The 23,199-nt window shown below is 33.9% G+C and overlaps 1 protein-coding gene and 1 non-coding gene across 3 annotated transcripts in view; both read left to right on the top strand.

Moving 5' to 3' along the window:
• The window catches only part of Hers (Histone gene-specific Epigenetic Repressor in late S phase), a 343,933-nt gene that overhangs the window by 175,648 nt on the left and 145,086 nt on the right, over positions 1 to 23,199 (top strand). The window lies entirely within an intron of this gene.
• On the top strand, positions 903 to 974 carry TRNAG-UCC (transfer RNA glycine (anticodon UCC)). The gene has a single exon. It is a non-coding gene; the product is annotated as a tRNA-Gly (tRNA).

Genomic DNA, 23,199 nt, shown 5'->3' with positions numbered 1-23,199 from the left:
CATCACTAAATAAAAGAAGTAAAATAGTTCTAGAAAACTTCATCAACTATTTCGAACCAAACATAAATAGGGACAACAATAAGAACTATGGTCGGCCTAATTTAAAGGTTTTATTTGTGAAAGGGGACGGACTGAGGAAGAAGTGGTAGTAAAGGGCAACAACGGTGACTCATCCTCGGCCAGGCAAACACGTCTTTTTTTGGTCTGTCTGTTTCCTGGAGAAAGATTTAGGGCATTGACAACTGTATTCTACAGCCACCCACTCTTACTGGGGCACGAAGTCCCTTTAAAAGTAGGTGGTCGTTTTTAAAGGGGGACTTTGCCGTACTAGATAGACTTGTATCTGAAGTTTGTAATCGACACAAAGTGGAGGCTACTGAATGCTTTTCTTTCTCAATGCTACTTAAGAGATTGATCGTGCTGATTTCCGGTTTTTAAGCTTTTTATTGGAAATAACGTTTAAGAGTTACAGAGCGGAAGGCCCGTTTTAACGAATACAGTTTTCCGTATTTTAAGATGTTCTCACAGATGGCTCTTACAATGTTCTTTAAACTTTGCATTGTGATTATAAACTCAAATCTACAACTTTATACTTAAAAATTTAAGAATAAGTACTAAGTGAACGTCTTCCTACTCAAATCTTTGAACCCCCTGGTCTGTCGGAACCATAATATCCTCTATAACATGAGTAGACTAATAATAGGAAGTGAAATTTCTCAATTCAATTGTAACACTTACAAAAGAAAAAAAAAACATAAGATTGTGTTTATCCCATAAAATTGTAAGCATCAATTCTGATTAGAGGCTGTACAAGTAACATTTAATATGTTGTCTTGCCATTTATAATAAAATGAAAGTATTGAAAACTTTCCCGTAGTTACCACTCCAAGTGTTAATATCGGGCGATGGTGGTGTAATGGTCAGCATAGTTGCCTTCCAAGCAGTTGATCCGGGTTCGATTCCCGGCCATCGCACGTAATTTTTTTTTTTTTTTTCTTAATTGTTCTTAAAAAAAATATGGGGAGATTGAAATATCAGTTTGTCAATATCAGTTATTATATATTTTATTTTTTTTTATTTATTTTTTATTTATTTTTTATCCATCTAAAGATACAAAATCTTGTTGGACAGAGCTCACAGTACATAATTAACAAACAAACTTACACAATTATGAACAAACTTAATAGTTAATAACTAGTAAACAAAAAAGAGAAAAAAAGATAATAATAATTTCCTTCAAGTGAAAACATAAATTTAGCCTTTGTACATTAACAGACTGAATACTATTTCTCATTTACACACACAAACACAAGTACATTTTATAATTTGTCAACACTAATTTTAAACTTATCCAAGTTACATCAACACGTTAAAACAAGAGAATACTTTTCTTGTATATTCAGGGTACAATAGCAAATAGTAAATGGGTCATTGACCCAAACAAAAAGAACGTAATCTACATATGTTATAAAAATAATTATAAATCCATACGGCTCTGTTTTTTGTATCGATGTTTAATACTTCAAAGTAGTTGCTTGCATTTAATTTATTTTTAATACCTAAATTTGTAAACAGTATTTCTCTTAGTGGCGTGTACAGAGGACAAATTACCAATTGGTGATAAAGATCTTCAGTTTCCATCATATTACAAATTTGACAAATTTCTGACGGGTTTATCGCATATATATTATGTTTAAAATATAATTTTAAATTTAATGTATTACAAGTTCTCAATTGAGCTATTACTGTTGTGACATTATGGGGTAGTGGAAGTGTTAAATATAATTGCGGGTTACTATATTGATATTCAATATTTAGTAGTTTGTAAATATAACAGAAGGTACTTTGTTGTACACGTTGTATGTCATTATCCAATAAAAATGTCTCGTACTTGGCCAAAATTGACGAAAATTCTTTCTTTAATGTTCCGAAATTTAAATTACCACGATTTGCATTAAAACTGCCATATTGCATTAAATGCTTGAGCTGGGACCACCAGTTATATTTCAAAATATTGTTTGGTTTACTGTCCAACTCAAACAGTTTATGGAAACAGATTAAAGGGTATCTATGCGATTCCATTTTCAGGATTTTTAGTAGCCACTTTAAAGACATTTTCAGGACAGAATGTGAAACAGGGAGTATCCCTGCTTCCATTCTTACCACATGATGCGGAGTGCTCACCGGTAAAGAAAGAATTCTCTTATAAAATCGTGTAAAAGCTGGCTCTAGTACATGCAGATAATTCAATGCAATAACTTGAGTACCATATAACAACGAGTTTAAAGTAAGCGATTGGAAAAGTTTCTTTCGAACTTCCCAAGAGTTACATTTCATATGACCTAATAATTTAATTAGTGCACCAAAACCTGTATTAGTTTTACTTATAGAGGATTCTACTGCCCGCTTGAATAAGCCAGAATTACTAAACACGACACCTAAATAACAATACTGTTTACATTGATCTATTATGGATCCTCCATATTTATATGATATATTAGACCTGGCCAATTTACCTCTATGAAATACGACCACCTTGGTTTTCGCTACATTAACTTTTAACTGATTAATTTCACAGTAGTTATTATATATTTATTTATTTATTTATTTATTACATACTGCTTTTGGGGCTTATCCCCTTAGCATGGAGTTTGACAATGATTTCCAACGATACATAAATGGTAGATATAAAAATACGCAAAAAAATAAATTTAAATTCGTGAAAACAAAATTATATGAACTTCCTAAGGGCTTTTCTCTTCCTTCCTATCTTACATCAGGTCTTAGCTTTCATTACACTAACGTGTAAAAATCAACTTTTCCTAAATTAAGGGACTTGATATTTACAAAGAAAATTGAATAATTGAAAATCTTCACGTAACAAATCACTGCTTCATTTTACGTAGGGTAGAGAGGGGCACATTTGAACAGAATTTACATTTTCTGTTCACAGAGTGCACCAGAATCGTATTATTGAACCTTTTTATTTTGTTTTCTACAACTTTTAAGTATCCTGAACAGATCTATATCAATAAACAGTTGGTACTTTACACACATATCTATACTTTTTAATTTTAAAATTGTTGTGTCAAATGTTAATATCTGCCCCCACTGGTGGGGTTGCCTTTGAACACAATATAAAATAGAAAGAAATGATATTACTTTACCCTGAATCTACCTTCTATCAGTTATTTCTCTCTCTACTACATTACTTTCTCTTTTAAATCACTGAAATCTAGTTCAAAAAATCTAGAATGACTCAGTTCGGGGAGGTTGTACCCGAAGTGATGATGGGTTTAGGAAGTTTGAACAAAATATTCGGTTTGTTGCGCTTCTTAATGTAGTAGGTTCGGACCATTTTCCCCTTCTCTGCGAATAAACCCCCAAAAAAAGTCACAAACTTGCAGTGGTCGGTAGGGCACAACATTTTAACTGAGATGTTGAAATGTGTGCCCCCTCTCCTTCCATAAAAGAAAATATAATATCTAACACTTTTTGCAAGTAAATAGACTTTTGTAAATGCTAGATTTAAATATACGAATTCCAAATGTTAATATGGACTAACAATACTTACAAACTTGCCCACTACAATATTCACAATACACTTCTATAGCTGCAACAAAAATTTTTACTTCCACCTTACAAAATATGACTTTCCTCGATTCTGGACTTTACCAAACAATGAAAACGAAGGGAAACTCTGTCAATTATTCAACAGGTCTACCACAATATTTGGAGAAAATTACCAATCATAAATGTTTTAAGTATTTGGCCGGAATTTAAAACTGTTCAAAGGTGCCCCCCTCTCCCTTACTACTTATGGTAAAAAAAAGTAATCAATTAGTAAAGTAAAGTAATCGCCTATTTTTTCAGGCGGGCTTAACGTCCAACTACAATTAGGTGTCGTGGACGGAGGCGACTAGCAAACATACTTTACTGTAAATTTCTCATATTAACCATTAAATACAATCCAAGGCCTAGATCAGGGAATCGAACCTACTAAACCAACAATACATCTTAGCATTGCGGGTCTAGCCTATAACCGCCTAACATACTTTACTATAAATTTCTCATATTAACCATTAAATAAAATCCAAGGCCTAAGATCGGGAATCGAACCCAGTACCGCAATACATATTCACAGGTCTCGCCTTTAACCGCTCGGCTACCGTGGCAAGTAATCAATAAGTAGAAATTTAACAATTTTACCCAAGAATAAATAATTTTTTTCAATAACTAGTAATAGATAAATTCACCTTATCTAATAATATTTATAAAGTTATCAGCCAAGAATCTCTTTCATAATCTGCAAGGCTATAATATCTCTTAGCAAGGCTAAAAATCGGCACATGTTATCAGTGCCCTCAGTTTACTGTTCTAGATTCTAAAAAAAAAAAATATATATTCTGTCATTTCTGTAGTTGCTATCTTCATAATTTTAATTTTGCGATTCATTCATGGTCACCAAGTTTTACATCCTGAATTTATTGTATCTCAGTCCTGTTTGTTCCTGCCATTGATGTTACTGCTGTCCTTAGACGTGTGTGGTGGGAGAAGGGTCAACGTAACCACGTGTTCTGTGAGAGATTTGAAAATACCTAAACCAATGGTTTTTTTTTTTAAAACCATTTTCATTATGCTAGTGGAAGGGTTATGCTTATTTTGAGCAGTTGAGATATACAGTCGACTCTCGATAAATCGAAATCCAAGTGACAAGAGTCTCGAAATATCGAGACTTCGAATTATCAAGAAGGGGAAAAAAATTCGAATTACTAAGAGTTTTTATTATGTATATATGTATGTACATACGTATATTGAAAATACGTATGAGCTTACCTAAGTTTTAGACATATATAGCCTCGAGTAAAAAAGTAAAAATAATGAAAACGACAAAAAAGAACAAAAAAGTTACATATGTATTAACATTTCAATAAATAATAATATACATATGTACCTAATTAAAAAAATGAAGAACAGTTTTTTGTTTCAATGTGGCTTGACTTAGTCAAGTGACTTAGAATTGTGGAAAGCGTTGATGGTGGAATATTGAAAGTTTTGGCGATATCTTTTTTGTTTCGAACCACTTTTCACGGCCGCGATAATTTTTCTTTGTGGGACACAGTAAGGGAGACGTACTTCCCATCGTGACAAACTAAGAAAGAGAATTGGAAAGTTAAACTGGGCTGAAAGGAGGGAAATATTACGCAGGAAATGGACAATAAGCGGAAAATGAGAAGTAAACATTACTAGGGAAAATTCGAATTATAAAGAGGTTGAAGCGGCCTCGTTCGAATTATAGAGCCTTCTCTCCCCCTGTTGTTAAGAAAAGGATTTTGAGTTATCGAGCGTGTCGAAATACACTGAATTTTTTCAATTTACCAAAGTTAACAGCTGTAGAGTTCGAATTATCGAGTTTCGAATTATCGAGAGTCGAATTATCAAGAGTCGACTGTAATAACATCTCAATTTTGTGAGTCGTGTACCAATTTATTGGACCCGATTTGGTTTTTTTTGGGGGGGAGAGATTTTTTTGAGGGGCTTAGGACAAAAAAAAAAAAAGGGGAATTCCTTACCAATTACTTTAAGGGCTAACAGCATGAAAAATTATGTCATCTTTTATAAGAAATTTGTCTCTGTAAGTTCCCTCCAAAGTTTGCTTAATTTATTCATATTCTTAAAAATTAGGAGAGGGGGCCAAACAAAAATTTGCAAAAACCTTATTTTTTAAAAAAAAAAAAAGAGGACATTTATGTGAATAAAAAAAAAAAAAATACGAAGTTAAAACTGCAGTAGTGGGGATGATGACCTTGTCGATTTGTGAACGTCCCAATAGTGGGGGCAAAGCTAACTGTGTACGTGTATTCCGCAGCAAGTTGTAGCTCCTCTTTAGTATGCCACGAAGTATGGTCATGTCATGTTGTTGTTGTAGTTGTTGGTGGCGTGGTTAGGCAAAGTAATGCGTTGTGATTTTTTAAAAAATATTTTTCTAATATTCTAGGATTAAGTTTTTTTTTTTTTAAATAAAAGAAAATGATTTTCAAATTAATGTTAAAGTTTTCCCGAAATAAGTGCCTTCTTTGGAAGTGTCTAATTTTCTTGTGAAAAAAAAAAATAATAAATTGAAAGAAAAATTACGGCTGTGTTTTGAAAAGGTTGTGTGTGTTTAAAGGAAAATTTTTTTATATATTTTTCTGTTAAAAAGGAAAATTTCTATTATAGTGAAGTGTTTTAAGTGAAAATATTCAATTATTTTCAAAATGAGGTGAAAAAAAAAAATCTACAGTGAAAAGCAAGAAAAAGAAAATTTTTTACACCCTTTCGTGTGTATATATACATCCCTTAAACAATAAATATATACATAAAAAGCCAACCATGTTCGTGGATAAATTAAATCGTTGCAAGTTATGTGAAATTGCACAGTGTTTGTCATCGCCAATGTCTACCCCACAGACATCGCCACTTTCCACGACAATACATCCGCCATCATCTTCGCCGGTAGCGCCGATGATTTCCGGTCATCATCAACCGCCACCGATTGGTTCATTTCTACCAAATATTCGGGATGTTATGATCACCGCTTATCTGTTGAAAGGTAGGGTTGTTCTTTTGTTGTTGGGTTGTTTTTTTTTTAAGGAAGTGGTACCAAAATCTTCCGTTCTTCTTCCGTTTAAAGAAGTTAACGTTATTCATAAGTGATTGAATGTGGTTAAAATGCAGTACAACTCAAATTTTACCCTAATGGCTCGATCTAATTTCCCAAAGTTCTAGTTGATTTGAACCGCATTGCAGGAATTTATAATGCGATGTAGAGTTGCTTTAGCAACAGATTGACACTAAATACTACACCAAAATGCAGTATCAAAATAAACCAAGAGTAGACTAACGCCCATACCCTTTTAATAAACGAAGATCTTTGTCCTCAACAGACAAATTAGTCCCAACAATATTCTGGATCCTATGGTCCTAAGCTACTTCTAAACACTTTCGTCTTAACTTTGGACAACAAAACGACATTCTCTCCCACGTTCACTTTGTTACAGGACAAAGTGAATTCTGGAAAAAAAAAACTCCCTCAAAAAAAAAGTTCTGGACTTCAGGCGCCAAAGTTACTCTTAAGCGTGTGAAGCCCCCAACCTATAATAAGTAGGTAACATCAAGAAAAGCACCTCCAGGCAGACAAGACTTTTAAGAACAAATTTTCCCAAGCTTGCGACTGACTGTCCTGGACCTACTGGAATCATACTTCCCTCCGTGAGATATCTTCCATGAACTGAACGCAGTGTAATTCTTCATCCAAAATCGTCTGCTCAAATTTCTTACCCCGTAATGGCCTCCTATGATCCGTCCATTCCCCCTTCGACACAAAAGAATTTGACTGTCCTTCTCTCCCCTCTAACTGCAGGATTTTCCATCCTTTTTTCCCTACAAAGCTATCCTCAGAAGCCATCCCAAGCATTCCCTAAACAGAAGGTTGTAATAACATAAATACATTGGTAAAGTACTTTATTTTTTGTAATTAATTGTACATACAGATAGATTTGATAGACGCATTGGGATAGACTTCCCTGTAAGGTTTCAAACTGTATGGGTTTTGTAAGTGTTAGAAATGGTCTAAAGGAAAAGAATTTAGAGTTTTAAAGGAAATTAAAACTTCGAGGATAATAGCAAAAGGAAATTAAGTGAATATTCAACGCGGACTTTCTGGAAGTGTTAAACTTATTTGCAACCTGTTGCCACTAAAAGTATTCCACTTTCAAAAAACAAAAAAAACTATATTTGTAATTAAAGTTAATTATCATTTTCAATTAAGAACGTGTTTCCCTTGTAAATACATAAAATCCAAATGTATCTGAAGAAAATTTAATAGATCCAAAGCCAGTTTGGAACCAGATTACTATATCTATTTATAGTTCACATTTTCTTTCACATTTTTTGGCACACTGCGTACTTGGACGTCTATATTCTTAGCATTCTTATTTTTTGTCTTTTTCAATTTTCTTAGAGGTAAAAATTAGCGCAAGTATTAGGATTGTTGAAAAAATAGCGTATCATTGAAATCCCATTAACGGCCAATAATCGGTTATTTAGAGTAAATGAAATTAAGGAGCTATTATCATATTTTTATAATGTTACCAACAGAATATGAAATCCTGTCATTTTTATCTAGCTCCTGCAATACTTTGCACAATTTCAGCCAAGCTCATTGGCTAGTCTTCTGGGTTCGAATCCAGCTGCTTACTGATATAAAGATTTTTGCTTTCTTCTGAGTAGCTTCTTACAGCACACTTTTCAATGATGAACAGTTTTGTCTGTAACGAGAGAGAGAGAGGGAGAGAACACTTTCTAGAGGCCGGCAGTACACTGAAAAAAAAGCACTGGGCGCCAATGAAAATTAACAGAAAACAAATTACATAAATGCGGCTTACTTTGTTTAATATTTTATTAAAATTGAACATAAAGTCGGTTATTAATTAATTTTTTTTTTTTTTTTTTAAATAATGCCCAGATTTCTAATAAAATGCCAGAAAAGGGGAATAATCAATTTGTGAAACATTTGCCATGTTTTGACTTTTCGGCACCCCCATTTCAATAGTAAATAATTAAATTAATTAAGTTCCATTACAAGGTTGTTTTTTAATTTATTATTTTATTTTTTTGTTTAATTTTCCTTTATCCTTTTTTTTTTTTTGGTTTTATTTAAATTAATAATTTAATTTGAACACTAAAAAATTGTTTAATTAATACGTACAGCTAGGTGTTTAATAAAGTTACTAGGTGTATTCGATAAATTACCTTGATTGCTTGTCTGCCAATCACAATATGTTTTAAATGTGTATTTTGAACCTGGTGTTTAAGGCGATGTGGCAAGCTAAACCAACTTTACTTAAATGTATTGCAATTTAGTATATTTTGACTTTTCGTATTTCTCAATTTTTTATGCTTTCTGATTAATTAATTAATTAATTAATACGATAGCAATTAATTTATTAATTTATAAAAAATAAAATCAATTAATTAATTTGTAAATAAATAATTATTAAAAATAAAATAAATTAATTTGTTGCTAATTATTAATTAAAATAAAATAAATTAATTAATTTGTTATTTATTTAATTAATTTATTAAAAAATATATTGAGAACACTCTCGCTACTTTTTCAAGTAAAAATTTATACATTTTCAATCTTGTCGGCTTTCACTTTCATAAAAAAAATGAAAAACTGAATAATGAAAATTCGATCGCTCAACTTTCTGCGTGTAAAAAAGGGAAGAATAAATATTATACCCATATTTATAAAGCAAAGAAAACAGGACCAACCAGTAACTAATTGTATAATAACAGTTGCAACAGGTTTACTTCTCCTCTCTCTCTATCCTTTTTTAAACGCGCCATTTTACCCTTATGTAAAATTAACCTTTATTATTTTGGAGGGGAAACTAGACACCCCACCACAGTCTTACTAATTTAGACGATTTTTTTTTTCTTCCCCTACTTGTTTGAATATAAAATATACCAGCCTAAACCGTCTCTTGGGGGGGGGGGCAGACAATGCAGTTTAACTTGCATTTTAGTTCTCTTATTCATCTTTACACACTGTCAACTAAACAACTATCAGTTACTATTGTATGAATATAGTAATTTAAGATCTATTTAGTTTTGCCTAGCCATAGAAGGGGTGAATGAGGTGAATGTAGTGTAGGTGAAATGGTGGTTACAAGTTGATAACCTTGTGCCAGTCAGCAACTGATTTGCATTTTAAATGTTCGCAGTTTAGCGCTATCGCACTACGTCATTACTTTGAAAAACGGTATGGTAGGAGTAAAATTAATGACGAACAATGTTTAATTGTTATGGTCATTAAAAATAATTAAAAGTTGTATGTTTATCTTTTTATTAGCTCTCTTGGGAATCTTGAAGGTTGTGGCAAAGACGTCCTCAAAAAAAACAAAAAAAAAACAAAATGGTCAAAAAGATAATCTAGCTGTAAAAATTTAATGACCCAATATTTTTTGGTTAAAAATGATATTGTGGTTAAAACTCTATAAATCTACAAACTATATTAGAATCAGGTTCCTCCTTTTTCTTTGGGAAGGGATAGATAACCACTAAACTGGATGGATGTACTTTACAGTGAAATGCGCAGGAACAGCGTAGAAGCCATTTTCGCAGGAAGTGGAACAATGCTTTGTAAAAAGGGGTACTTCCGATAGAAGAATGTTTTACAAACTAGTCTTTAACAATACAATTAACCCCCTGGAAACAGTGTTCAAGAGATAGTACGGTTTCCCTCACAGAAAAAGGGGCATTTTAACATTGGAATTAATCCATCCCCTTATTAAAGAAAAGGGGAACATGATTCAAATTTTAAAATATATATTTATATTTAATTATTAATTGAAGTTAAAATATTAACAACAATTAGATATGTAACATAAAGAAATGTCCAATTTGAAAAAAATTGAATAATCGGATGTGCATTTCATTTTATACAAATTTTAGTAGTCTTTTTTGAGACCCGCAAAGCTGAGATGTATTGTTGGTTTAGTGGGTTCGATTCCCCTAGTCTAGGCCTTGGATTTTATTTAATGGTTAATATGAGAAATTTATAGTAAAGTATGTTAGGCGGTTATAGGCTAGACCCGCAAAGCTAAGATGTATTGTTGGTTTAGAAGGTTCGATTCCCCCTGTCTAGGTCTTGGATTTTATTTAATATTTAATATGAAAAATTTATAGTAAAGTATGTTAGGCGGTTATAGGCTAGACCCGCAAAGCTAAGATGTATTGTTGGTTTAGTGGGTTCGATTCCCCCGGTCTAGGTCTTGGATTTTATTTAATGGTTAAATGAGAAATAGGAAAGAACGGTTTGCTAGCCGCCTCCGTCCACGACACCTAATTGGTAGTTGGACGTTAAGCCCCGCCTGAAAAAATAGGCGATTACTTTACTTTTTTTTTTTTTAGTAGTTTTTTAGCATTTTATTCCGAAAATGGTAGCTTTAAAGTAATCGTATCGATAATATTAAAGTAACTACTTCTTAATGCAAATTATAAGTCTCAAGAGTATTTACTTACGTAAAAAACTGTGGCAAAAGAAAGTCATGTGAGTGATCACATTAATTATTCATGAATTCAGGTTAATCTTGAACCATCTGGCCAATATTTCAATCTATAATTATATCCCTTCAATAAATCACAATGGCGCAAACAAACAAAAAAATCGAACGTTTATCTATAAACTAATTTCTGCCGTCCTATTTACCTGATAAGAGAAAACATCGATTAAGATATCGAATAGTATTGGAATCAATAATGTATTCTCTGATTCCTTTATTATCACGCGATAGTGTGCGTGTTTGTTGTTGTTGCCTACTTAAAGTCTTCTTTTTCATTCATTGTTCCAAGGCCTTCTGAATATGATTAGATGATAATGATCAAGTTGGCCGTGTCGTAATTTGAAATTATTGGTAATTATTAGATTTTTTTTTCTTTTTCGTTTTCTAACTAATAATTATCCGGATGGTAAATAACGAAATGGTGTCACGTTATCAAGTTGAATTGGATGTTCTGATATTTTCAGTTTTGTTTTGTTTTCTTTCTTTTGAAGAAAGAATTTCGTTTCCAGTGAAGTAATTGCCTATTTTTGCAGGCGGGCTTTACGTCCAACTACAAATTAGGTGTTGTGAACGGAGGCGACTATCAAACATTCTTTACTTATAATTTCTTTTATTAACCATTAAATAAAATCCAAGGCCTAGACCAGGGGAATCGAACCTACTAAACCAACAATACATCTTAGCTTTGCGGGTCTACCCTATAACCGCCTAACATACTTTACTATAAATTTCTCATATTAACCATTAAATAAAATCCAAGGCCTAGACCAGGGGAATCGAACCTACTAAACCAACAATACATCTTAGCTTAGCGGGTCTAGCCTATAAGCGCCAAACATACTTTACTATAAATTTCTCATATTAACCATTAAATAAAATCCAAGGCCTAGACCAGGGGAATCGAACCTACTAAACCAACAATACATCTTAGCTTAGCGGGTCTAGCCTATAAGCGCCAAACATACTTTACTATAAATTTCTCATATTAACCATTAAATAAAATCCAAGGCCCTAGACCAGGGGAATCGAACCTACTAAACCAACAATACATCTTAGCTTAGCGGGTCTAGCCTATAAGCGCCAAACATACTTTACTATAAATTTCTCATATTAACTATTAAATAAAATCCAAGGCCTAGACCAGGGGAATTGAACCCACTAAACCAACAATACATCTTAGCATTGCGGGTCTAGTCTCTCAACCACTCGGCTATCGTGGCTTTCTGAGGTGCGATCATTGCCAGTTGAATTTCTCTCTTTTGTTTGTCAGTCTTCAGTGTAAACATTAAATGACTCGCACGACAATTTTTATCACAATACGTAGCCAAATAAAGTTTGTAACAGGATAACTGTGACAATTGGAGGAGGCAAAAGTAGGGCAAAGCTTTAAGTTGGTCAATAAGTTTTGATTGTATTTTATGCTAATTTCTTAGTATCGTTGGTTTTATCCCTCATTTTACCCGCATCTTTATTTTATCCCTAACTAGTTTCAGACTTACATCAGAAGTAGATTAAAATCTGTTTGGTGCAGAGATTTCCGATTTTCACTTAAGTCACTGTCTCGCACTATACACACTGACAGAGAGAGCCTCATTCAGTCCTCTGATGATGGATGAAAGCCCTAAATCGGCCAGTGATACAATAAACATGCGTGATATTCGCCAGTTCTGCGAACCTAAACATATTTTCAAATATTTCTACAAGATTTTATTAAATAATTGTTGAAGATATTAATATTTTCTGTTTTCCTGTTTGTTTCAGGTAAGTTAAGCGCATGTTTAGACCTGTTAACGTGAGTACTTCGTTCTTATTCATTTTTTTTATTGTCTATTTGTGCTACTTTATTTGATTTATTTATTGAAATGCTCAGGTAATTGATTTCTAAATTATCTTAACGTAGTGATATTATTTTCTGTCGTTATCGTAATTGCCCAATAGATGTACCTGTAATCGTGTAAACTACCTTCCTCTCTTCTTGTAAATGAATTGTTTCACCTCCCACTTTCATCATTTCTTTTTATCATTATCATCAACTTCATTTATTTATAATCCAACATCCTGATCTCAATAACACAGAAGCCGCATAATTATCTGCAGGGTATTCTTACCCCAGAGCAATGCAAGACTCGTGCCTCCAGTTGTCCATGTCTGACCGCATGCACCGTGTGGTTTTTTTTCCCTTCTAAAAAAGGTCATCATGCAATTCATCTGATTACAAGTTCGCTTCCTTAATAGTGCTTCGATATTTTTTTTTCTTTTTTTTTTAACAGCTGATATTAATACTAATCTATTTTTCAGTCAGCTGTTTTTGTTTTCCACTTTCTCTTTCTCTAGTAAGTGTGAGAAGATAATTTTAATGGTGCAGATTTTTCAGTGTGCATTTTCACCGGGAAATTGTCCCTTTTTTGGAGGGGCAATTGAGTCAAAGGGGTATACTTTAGAAGAAATTTTGTTATGTCAAAATTTAAGTGAGTCTCCAAATTACATTCCATAGTGTTAATATTAGAGGGAAGGGATTCGCTGAGTGGTTAGCGTATAGGGGATTCTAATGCGGAGATCCGCGGGTTTGAATTCAGCTGCTGGCCCTTGAGATTTTTCTCTCTTCCTAGGAGCTGCATACTGCATACTGTCTGGGTGATGGACAGTATTATGTACACCGAGAAATCCACGGTCCTGGAAGCCGGCAGTGCACTGGATAAAGCTCCGAGCGTTTTTTTTGGCCTCAGATGTTGACGCTCCTTAATTTTTTTTTTTTGCGTTTATTTTTGCTACAATCAGCGCGTTGGCGCTATAAGTAACAGTGATAACAGTAACAACAAATAACAGAAGAATACGAGTGGAGAAGTTACCCAGCGGTAACACTCCAAAATATTAGGATATTAGTCGCTCTCTTCACTTGAGAGGAGATCACGAGGCCACTGTCTCTTAAAGCGTCTTTTCGGGTTGTCAGGAAGAGTTCCAAAAGAAAGATTTTGGAGCTAGAGGATTTATATGAGATTGCAGGTTGAAGTGGAGTTTTCTGTATCGTGTTTTCAGCGACTTGTAGTGACAAAAGGAATGTTAAGGTCAGTGTGTATAGTCCCAGGTTGGGAGACAGAAAAAGGAGCGTGTACAATAGTTCGAAGTATTTTTGATTGTAGAGATTGAATCCTTTCGGAGATTGGAACGTTTGGTTGAACCCCACAGCTCTATTCCATACACCCAGATAGTTTTCAAAACAGAAGTATAAATTAGTCTTTTGTTGTCCAGAGAGAGTTTTGATCTGTCGTCTAAGAGTCTTTTAAGTAGTCGATAGCGTCTGTTTAGTTCTGTTCTTTCATGCCTAGTGTGGGGGTCCTTAAAATTTAAAAGAAAAATAATAATATAGACATTAAAAATTTACCAATGAAGTTCTATACAAACTTATTTGCGTAGGTGTCCTTTTTTTAAATGTATATATCCTAATATAATAGCGTTTTATCTGTATTATATACAGTAAAACTGGAGATCGTATAACCCACAATTATTATACACGGTTGTGGAATAGTTTTTGCGTGTGTATATATACTGCATAATGGATTGATTATATTGAATATGGAAATGGTATTAAAACTCCTGTTTAAAAGAACCAGGGGATGTGCTTAACTCAGGAAGAGGAAGGAGGGAGGAGCACACTCCTAGTTTTGCTTTTGTTTTTTGATTTTTTTTTATTCTTCTTTGGATTGTATTCGCAAGGTCATCTATCGTTTGTTCTTGTAGTTATAAATATCGCGTAGCTATATCTAGCCCATATACAGCAGTAGGTAATGTGTATACAACATAATATTTACTTACGATAACAAATAAATATGCAAATCAATGTTTGTAATTTATAGGATTCTACTGCGCAGATTTTTTTGCTTCTCTCTTTGTTGCCAATCTTCTCTCTCTCTCTCTCATCCTCTTCTGCACCTCACATTTCTTGATGCTGAAGTTTTATGCACGAAAGCTCTGCTCAAAAGTAGCTGGACATTGTGCATTAGACTTATTACAGGTTAATCGTTTGAGAAATTTCTTATCGTGAGAATGCAGCGTTTCTCACTAGTCTTTTTTTTGTGCCATCAACGTATATTAAGTTAATAAGATTATCTATTAGAATCCATCTATTTAAGGCGCCACGATAGCCGAGCGGTTATAGGCTAGACCCGCAAAGCTAAGATGTATTGTTGGTTTAGTGGGTTCGATTCCCCTGGTCTAGGTCTTGGATTTTATTTAATGGTTAATATGAGAAATTTACAGTAAAGTACGTTAGGCGGTTATAGACTAGACCCGCAATGCTAAGATGTATTGTTGGTTTAGTGGGTTCTACTCCCCTGGTCTAGGTCTTTGGTTTTATTTAATGGTTAATGGAGAAATTTACAGTAAAGTATGTAAAGGCAGTTATAGGCTAGACCCGCAAAGCTAAGATGTATTGTTGGTTTAGTGGGTTCGATTCTTCTGTTCTAGGCCTTGGATTTTATTTAATGGTTAATATGAGAAATTTGTAGTATGTTAGGCGGTTGAAGGCTAGACCCGCAAAGCTAAGATGTATTGTTGGTTTAGTGGGTTCGATGCCTCCTGGTCTAGGCCTTGGATTTTATTTAATGGTTAATATGAGAAATTTATAGTAAAGTATGTTAGGCGGTTATAGGCTAGTCCCGCAAAGCTAAGATGTATTGTTGGTTTAGTGGGTTCGATTCCCCCGGTCTAGGTCTTGGATTTTATTTAATGGTTAATATGAGAAATTTACAGTGAAGTATGTTTGCTAGTCGCCTCCGTCCACGAAACCTAATTGGTAATCCACCTAATTAGCATATTAAGTTGATAAGACTATCTATTGGAATTATTGTGTAACGTTAAGTGAAATAGTATGACCAACCCGTAGTAAACCTAAAAACCGGTAAGTTTGTAGATCATAAACATGCTTTGGCTAATAACCGCAGAATTAAAGTAAGCTAAATTCTAGTTAACCTTAAATAAATTTAATATTTGTAGTTACGGAAGTGATAGCGGGTATTAGATTATAAAGCCTGCGGATCTTTCCGATTCTCTCTTCCTAGGAGTTACCGTAGAAAGTGTCGCCTGTAACGAGAGAGAGAGAACACTGACCAGAGACCGGCAGTGGACTAAAAGAAAAAATTATAAGAATAAAAACTAAATTGAAAATTTATTATTATTTCGGGTGCATTTAGAGAATGCGCGTCCAACATTTTGGAGAGATATGCCAATGTACGTATTTAACAAACTCATTAGCTTACTTATTAATGCATTTTGCACCGAAGTTTCCACTCCCTTCTCCCACCATCGTTACTAAAATGGCATGCAGGTTGTAACATGTCGGTTGTATGATATTCCTATTGGCCAGACAGGTGGTGTCATTCAATATTACTTTACTTTCCTTCTTTCTAACGCGCGGGGAAGAAAAATAAAGTTAAAAAAAATTAGTTTTATTCCATTTATTGTTGTGTTAATATTTAAGATCTTCTTCTTACTTGTGAGAAGGACTCGAGGTCTCAATCTATTGTGCCGAACATCTGCTGCAACAGATATGCATCGCCTTATAGTGCAGTTGTTGCTTTAAAAAAACAAAAACAAAAAAAACCTTTTAGAGCTCTACACAAACTGTTTTCCACTTTCGGAAAACTTCGGATTTCGAATTTTTACTGGAATTTGAGATCCCTTGAGGTTTTTGAAGTCCTCTAAATCCGAAAAATGGATTTCTGTGAAAAATATATAAAAAAAACCGTGAGATTTTTAGATTGGTTCCGCTACTAGGTCCGGAATCTTAATATTAAAATTTTTCAACCGGAAGTTCTAGGTTACGTAAGGATTTTATTGTTTTTTGGGTGGGGGGATTTTCTCAAAAATGGCTCAGATGGATTTTTTGAGTTTTTTCTTAAGTGCAATAAATGGTTTTTATGTCCTACAAATTTATAAAGGTAAATTGGATGTACTGTTTCGTGTTTGATGAAAATTTCGCACCACCGGAAGTACACCTATTTTTATGAGCGATTAATTTTCTTTCTTTTTCCCCATGTTATTAGTAAAATTTACATTTGTTACATGCATACAACTACTGTAAGCAATAATAGTTATTATTACAGTGAAGTTATTACTTTAGAAAATTACAAAGATAAGTTAAGAAGGCCATGGTTAAGTCAGCTGTTTATCCAGGTGTGAAAAACACACACACACACACACATACCCACTCCGCGTACTAGTTGTGAGAGTGTGTGAGTGAGCCGACGATGTCTAGTCAAAATACCTCCGCACACCTGGCCTTACTTTTCTATTGGCCTGTAGTTATGTTATTCCATTGCGTTTTGTTCTGCGGCTATTACGTCTCCTGTTAATTTATATGCACATGTTTGCAAGTTAATAAAATATTCTCTCTAGGGATATAGAAGAACTTTCTGGAGTCTAATGTTGAAATAGGTTTCTCTGTTTGGTGGTGAAAGGTCGTGGGAAGGACAAGTCTTAAAGCTCTTCATGGGACATTCGGGGACATTTTCTATGATGGTAATCATGAAGAGTTTAACATCACTTCGAGTCCCCAGAGTACGAAACAGTTTTTTTAAAAAAAACTAAAGAAATTGATCTATATAAGTGTCTCTTTTGATTTCCGTAACTACGCCATTGTTCATATGCCAACCAAAACATTTGTGATCGCGTTCTTCTTCATAACCACAAGTTTGGGGTGCAGAAAATTATTGAAACAATAATTTATAAAAAAATATTGAATATGGTTGTACAAAAAAAAAAAAATAAAAAAAAAATAAGAACTTATATCAGGTAGTGGTTGCGGTGCCGAAGGCCACGTGGCTCGCCGCACCAGATGCTCCAGAATGACATCTGCCCTCAGCACCTGGCCCTTCTCCGTGCCCATAACAAACTCCTTCATCAAAATCATACCTTACTAGCCCTATCTTCCGTCTCCAATGTATTATCTTCCTACGTACGTATTACTTCTTTTGTCTGCTTCCTTCTTCTTCGTACAGGAAATTGAAGCTACGTAGTAAATCGGCTGGAAAGAACCTTATATAATACTCTGGAACAGTTATCCTTTATTTTTTATTTTATTTTTTGCTTAAGATTCTAGTTATTCTATTTGCCCTTGACGGTTACTTATTGGTGGAAAAATAATGATAATAAAGGAGTTTTTTAATTTTTTTTTTCTTCCATTTTTGCAACAGATGTTCGCCCACATTGTTTCTTCTTACTTTCCAAGTGTGTAAGAAACTCCTTAACAAAAACTTACAGTTTAAAAAGTTAAGTATAAGGGTTGATTAAACGCCAAAAGGTACAAAAATCAGCAAGTACCCAACATTTCATTAATACTTCATTGATATTATTTAAGTAATTTTACTGCATTAAATTTTCATTAATATTTTTTAGAATTTATTAGATGACCTAGTCCAGGGATGGCGAACCTTTTTGAGACGTGGGTCAAATTTTGTTCATTTCTTTTTTAGTACTAGCTCTTGGGTCACTAATGCCCATTCGGCACAAGAGTTAAGTTTAAAAATTTTAAACTGAATATTTTCAAAACTAAACATCTTTAAAATTCAGTTGGCTTAACGGGGTAAAACGGGACGAAACAAGTGGCTATGGAAGTCTCCTTTTTACAAACATAACTGATTAAAACCTGAACAAAAGTGTGTTTTATCTGAAGAAAAATCTAAATATGGTTATTTGCTTTGGGTTGTCGATTTTTTTTGTAACAAACAAAATATGGGGTAAAATTATACATTTTATTTGATATTTTGTCAAACACTTTTGCTTTATTTCCAAATACTACAAAAAGCATTTGTCGTCATTTGCGTTTTTTAGAACTGTAATGATCAAAACTAAAGCTTATGGATAGCATTTAAATTGCTTTTTGTGTCCAATGCGGGATTGAAAAAAAAATACAGATAGAATATAAATTATCCACAACAATTAGCAAAATCTAAATCAACCCGCGGGTAAACAAACAAATGGTTGCCTAGCAATTGTGGGTCAGTGAAAAAGAGTGTCTGACCCGCGGGTCATAGGTTCGCCATCACTGACATAGACCCTTATTGCTGGCCACTTTATTTATAATAATTTTTTTTGTGAAAATAATGTATACTTCTTCTTCATAATTAAATAGAAGCTTTATTATTCTTTGGATTTATCTTTATTATGCACTTTATTCTGTGTAATCACAAACACATGCACATTAAAATAGAACAAAAAAGACTAAGGTAGTGTTGGTTACTGTTAAAATTTGAACACCGAAGTTAGAACAAATTTTGAATCTTCAATTTGTCTAACAAAAGTATTAGAGAGCACAAATAACAAACAGTTAATAACAAGTAAATAAGGGAAGGGATTAGCTATGAGGTTAGCATACTGGACTCCCACGCGGAGGTCCCGGGTTCGAATCCAGCAGCTGACCCTTAGATTTTCTCTTCCTAGGAGCTTCTTACAGCTCACTGTCCGGTGATGGACAGTGTTGTCTGTAACGAGAGAACACTGTCCGGAGGCCGGCAGTGCACTGGAAAAAGCTCCGGGCGCTAATGACCTCAGCTGTTGATGCGCCAAAAAAAAAAAAAAAAAAAAAAAAAAAAAAAAAAAAAAAAAAAAAAAAAAAAACAAGTAAATTATCCAATAATAATTATTGATTTCTCAGTTGTAATTTAATGTAGTACCCTTTAATTGAGTACTTGCAGTAAAATACTTTAATAATTAACTGTCCTAAAAATTAGTAATAAAATGGTTTCGAAACCCATTTTTTTTAGGTTTAAAAAAAATAGGGCTTAAGTGAATTTTTTTCTCCTTTTTTATTTTTAATTATCTTAAGAAAGAAATTATTTTAATCGTTCAGATTTTGTTGATGCCGGAAATACTCATTTTGAATGTCCCTTTAGTATGGAAATAGTGATTTTTCTCCCCTCAAATTAATGTATGTATTGTATATAATATATACGTAATTATATCGTATATAATATAATATTTATATATTAAATAAATTAGCTGAGTGGTTAGCGAATGCTCTGGATTCCAACGCGGAGATCACAGGTTCAAATCCAGGCTACTTGACCCTTTGAATTCCTCTTCTTAGAAGCTATTTACAACTCAAAGTCCGGTGATAGAGATAGCGTTGTGAGAGTGAGGCCTGAGACCTCAAAGGGCCTCAATGACGTCAGATGTTTGAAGCGCCTCAAATACAGAAAAAAAGTAATACATTTTTTTTTTGGAGTTTGAAGACAATTAACGAGTTCGATTTTTGAGCACAGAAAAGGTCATGAGAGTGTGCCCACCATATTGTTTTTTATCTATAGTTTACTCTTTATAAAGTGTAAACAGAAGAAGAGTCAAATGATTGTCACATGTGTCGTCATAATTCTTTCTTTTTTGTGTCAAACTTATGTTTACTTCCCACGCTTGTATTTTTGATGCTGGTGATGAATAGATGTCATTAATAAAATGAATTAATTGGATAGTAATTAACATTAACTCCGCTAAAATTAGCATAACACTAAATCATTGGACAATTAACGCTAACCTATCCAAATACTAACCCACAAGTGTTTTAAATATCCACAAACACACAGATATCTATGTACGGACGGAACACATTTGATTTTGTTTCAAATCAAACAAAGATGTGACAGTGAGATAGTGGTAACGTTATGTTTACTAGAAACACCACCAGTATGAGTTTATTTATATACATATGTTTTATGTAACAAGTTTAGAGGGGGATTCTTTTCCCATGTATCGTAAGAAGGTAGATTTGGATCTATGTTTTCACATTTCCTTTTAAATTCTGATCAGAAAATTTTTTAACTGGAACTATATTTTACTTGAATAATTTTTCAAAAAATGGCTCTATTCAATTTTTTTTTTTTAACTATTTGTACACATATTGTTCTCATATTGTTCTACAAGTTTTACTTCATACACTTTACCTGGTAAATTATTGTTAAAGACACTTCTGGGTGAAGAGAGTGGGGGTAAGTTTTTCTTTTCTAAAGGACTATCTGGGTATAATGTACAGTTTTATGCTCTACGTATTATACAGCTTGGTATAAGCGCCACAGTAGCCGAGCGGTTGTAGGCTAGACCCGCAAAGCTAAGATGTATTGTTGGTTTAGTGGGTTTGATTCCCCCTGGTCTAGGTGTTGTATTTTATTTAATGGTTAATATGAGAAATTTATAGTAAAGTATGTTAGGCGGTTATAGGCTAGACCCCGCAAAGCTAAGATGTATTGTTGGTTTAGTGGTTGAAGTGGTTTCAATTCCCCCGGTCGAGGCCTTGCGTTTTATTTAATGGTTAATATGAGAAATCTGCAGTAAAGTATGTTAGGCGGTTATAGGCTAGACCCGCAAAGCTAAGATGTATTGTTGGTTTATTGGGTTCGATTCCCCCTGGTCTATGGCTTGGATTTTATTTAATGGTTAATATGAGAAATTTATTTTGAAGTATGTTAGGTGGTTATAGGCTAGACCCGCAAAGCTAAGATGTATTGTTGGTTTAGTGGGTTCGATTTCCTGGTCTATGGCTTGGATTTTATTTAATGGTTAATATGAGAAATTTATTTTGAAGTATGTTTGCTAGTCGCCTCCGACCACGACACCTAATTTGGTAGTTGGGTCCTTAAAGCTTGCCTGAAAAAAATAGGCGATAACCTTCTTCTAAAGTCTGTTAAGTCGTCTGTTTCTGGAATACCGCATTTTGATGAAACTAGTTATTCGAAAATGTCACAAATGGTACCTAAGTTGATAGAAGTTATTAGGAAGTTGTGTAGTGGTGAATAATTGCTTATTTCTTTAGGCGGTGCTTAAGATTCAACTACCAGGGGGGGGGGGTAGCGAATGCGCTTACTTTGCGAATTATATTTTTCCTAATAGATGAACAATAGCTACACCTCTGGGAACCTTTCTCTCACAAATCCACTCTTCCTTACCACTACATCAACACCCACCACTAACGTGGTAGAAGTTTACGACTGAATTTAAACTTAGCGCTGAAGAAGATGCACCTTAATGCACTTTAAACACTGAAACTATTGTTGAACATAACGGAGAAGTTGTTGTACATCACGGTATTTGATGGCGATTATAGGAGTCAAGCCGATTTAATTTAAATGAAAGTATTGGTTACAAAGATGGGTTCCAAATATATTGAAACTAACACAAAAATTTTCCCCGCAATATGTAAACAATTTTACAAAAGAATCCAACTTGGGAGTTTTGGCTGGGCTCCCAAGAGGGGTGCCTGATAGAGAGAGAGTGAGAGTTAGAAAACCGCCTCTCGACAGATGAATTATTTATTAAAGCCATTCCTGGCATACATAAATCATAATCCCCCGCTGTACGTGATACTAGGCTTTACGCGTGATTTAGATTTCACTTATTTTCGTTACCAAAACCAGGATTTAGCTCACATTATTGGCCAACTTGTTGCTAACGTTGTTATTAGAAAAATTAGTATTGCTTTTAAAGTCTACTTTAATTTGGTCCTTTCCTGATACAAGAGGAAGTTGAGGAGTAGTAATAATAATGGATTATTGGCCGGAAGTACTCATTTCATATCCGGTTTGATACAACCAGCGGAAATCATTGGGCCCTAGAATTATTAGAATTTACTCTATAAACCCCTGGTTTTCATTCAAAAAATAAGAAAATAAGAAAAACAACTGAGGCGAACGACTCACAAGACTTTGAATTTTTAATACTATTTTACGTGAAAAACTTAACACACTCACGAGATGAAAATTTAGTGGAAACCCCTTCGCTTTGTTCAAATCCTAGTGGTGCTTTTTTGCTCATATCTCTCTCTAAATTCTCAGTTCCGAATATTGTACGGTGTTACCATCTTATAGCACTTTGTGATCTCCTCACCAAATCAGTAACCAGATATGATGTTCTGGCCATAGAATATTGTAATAAACTCCACTGGCATGTTTATGGCGACTGTGCATAGAATTAACTTTGAGATTATTTATTGTCCATCTGTCCTCTTCAACAGCAATCCTCTTCCTTGGCACAGATCTGGTGCGCTACCTTGAGCTCTACATAGAACAAACGACTCACGTGGAACCCACAAACTGGGCTTAAAAGA

Source organism: Rhodnius prolixus, unplaced genomic scaffold (assembly GCF_049639745.1).
Source record: "Rhodnius prolixus isolate KJV_2025 unplaced genomic scaffold, Rpr scaffold_3, whole genome shotgun sequence".
Lineage (NCBI taxonomy): Eukaryota > Metazoa > Arthropoda > Insecta > Hemiptera > Reduviidae > Rhodnius > Rhodnius prolixus.
This window is presented reverse-complemented; position numbering and strand designations above follow the sequence as displayed.